This window comes from Abramis brama (assembly GCF_963993115.1).
Source record: "Abramis brama genome assembly, chromosome: 6".
In the NCBI taxonomy this organism is placed as follows: Eukaryota; Metazoa; Chordata; class Actinopteri; order Cypriniformes; family Leuciscidae; genus Abramis; species Abramis brama.
In genome coordinates this window covers 34,886,597-34,889,319 of record NC_139968.1, presented here as the reverse complement: position 1 = coordinate 34,889,319, position 2,723 = coordinate 34,886,597, and positions in this window count along the sequence as shown.

Genomic DNA, 2,723 nt, shown 5'->3' with positions numbered 1-2,723 from the left:
CTTACATTGACATTCTTTTTAATATTATTTTTGTTGAAATTGTAATTGTGTGCCTTATTTTGTTTTAGTAATTCTGCTTAAATAAGGGTCTGATCTGAAGTGAATCTGTTCATCTTCCAGTCAGATGTGAATGTCACATTGTAAATGTGAGCTGAATTTATTTGTATTCATGATGAAGCTCTTAAAATTACTCTTGTTGCACTTATAGCAAAAAAGGTTGAAAAAGTGCCTTTGTTCAATCCTAGTACTTAGCTACACTATAACCACATTGTGTTGTGTTTTGTGATGTTTTATTGATTTTGACAAAAGCATCTGCTTGAGGAATGCATGTTCATGTTAGATATAGATATGCCTCTGATCTTATTACATTTCTGTCCTCTAGTGGAAAAACACTTATTTTGCTTCCTAACAGCCTTTTTTGCATGCAACTTATAAACAATGTACCAATATATGCAATATTAATAAATAATAAAAAGGTAAAATTGTGTAAAATGTGTGTTGCTTCATACCATATGTACTGTATGTACACAATAAAATCTTCAGAGTACATTCAATCTGAACTTAGTTATAACCATAAAATATTGTGTTAATCATAATCGCAAGCAAAGATGATATGGGATTATAGTTTCAGATGTTGTTCAACTATCTGAACTTGGTAATTGAAGAGTATAATGGTTTTGTGTTCAAATTTGGCATGTCATTAAAAACCGAATAACAGTTCAAGAAAAGTCCAATCTAGCCATGAAAATGCTCTATAGATGCGCTTCATCTTTTTGAGCACCAGATCGCAGTAGAAGTGTTAAAAAATTACTTTGAGTAAAGAACCCAAATGTATACGCTTTTGTATTCAAGGCCTCGTTGCTTTTGTAATTTGTGGCTAAAACACTTACTTATAGCCATAGCAACGCCATGTAATCGTAGCCTAGGTATAGTTTATTTCTATAACGCATACAGTGGCGTTTTAGGACCTTATTTTGAAGGCAGGTTGTGTATTAGGCTACTTTATATTACAAAAGTCTGTGTACAAAACGGGATTAAAGCACTTAAACGTATTTAAAGGGATAGTTCACCCCTAAATTAAAATGATTTCCTCATATCACTAATGTCACCACCTGACTGTGTGTGACAGTTGAGTGATGTCCAGATGTGTGGTCTGGTTGCTGATGGGATTGTTCAGCACACAGCTGTAGGTGTTTTTATCCTATTGATTAAATATAAGACATTTTTTAGGCAGTAAATGTGGATCTTTTAGAAGAATTTAAGGAGCGCTGGTCTGTTCTTGACTCTGTCTCGCCCTGCCATGGTCTTGTCTTGAACATAAGGATCTCAACTCCTCATAAGTCTTGGTCTTGTCTTGGTTTCAACTCACAATGGTCTTGGTCTTGACCTGGTCTTAACTAACACGAATGCTTCAAATCAACAGTGATCAAGTGGGCAAATATAATTGAGTTGTTTTGGTGAACAGAAAGTCAATGAGTTTTTTTTTTTGTGAAAGTATTTTACTTTTGGTGAATAGTGGTGAATGTTGTCTGCACCTCTCATTGAGAGAAAGAACATGTTATCTGGATGTTTTTGAAAACTGTTCTGTGAAACAAAAAAAAAAAAACATTTGACCAATAAGATCGTACTGTCACCAACTGACCTATTGGCTCAATACAAAGAACAAAATGCTCAAACTAGTTTCTGCACCTTTAGTTTCATATGAGCAGTGGAAAAGAAGCCATTTATCATTACACACACTTAAACATCCTTTGACTGTCTAAGCATGTGCAGCTAAAGAGATTCTTATTCTTATCTTAGATTTAATACAATTAATAATTCAATAATACAATACAAAATGCAATAGGATGCAAGTTCCTTACTTTGCTATATTCAGTGCTACGCAGTGACAAAGTAAACATTGCAAGCGGCATTCACAGTTGTTTTGATTGTGAAAACAGAATATGGAGCTTATAATATGACAATATGATTTGAATTTGAATTGTGTTAATTACCACATAAAATTCTAATTTGTTAGATTACACTTGTAAATAATTCAGATTTACACAATTAAAATTAAAATAATATTGTCATATTATAAGCTCCATAGTAGAATGTCTTAAAATGTCAGTAAAAGCTCTTTTCATGTCACAATATTATATTGTGTCATGTTTATCAAAATAAAACTGATTAAAACACACAGACCCCACTTCATTGATAGTATAGGCTTATGTTGAACTCTACTCTTGTACAAAAAGACATTGTATTAAACCGTACAAAAAGTATTGAATGAATGTCGTTTTTTTAACTTAAAAGAGGAGTGATAATCGTATTTAAAGGGATAGTTCACCCCATCATATCACAAATGTCATACCTGAACGTATCTGGCAGAGTCCTCTGATGTCCAGATGTTGAGATTGATTTCTGATGGGATTGTTCAGCACACAGCTGTAGGTGTTTTTATCCTCATATTCCACCTCCAGAGGTAGAGAGAGACTGATGCTGAGATCACACACACTGATGCTGGACAATACACTGATTCCTGCGTACCAGGAGAGAGTCGCATCACTCACATTCAACACTGATGAACACAGCAATGTACAATTTGAGTTGGATGATGAAGGATTTTGTGCATATCTGGTGATGACAGGAATGTGCAGAAGAGCTGAATAACACAAACAAATAAAGAGACACCAAAATAAAGTCAGAGTAAGTGCCAGTGTTTTATTGTGAGTTTATAAACA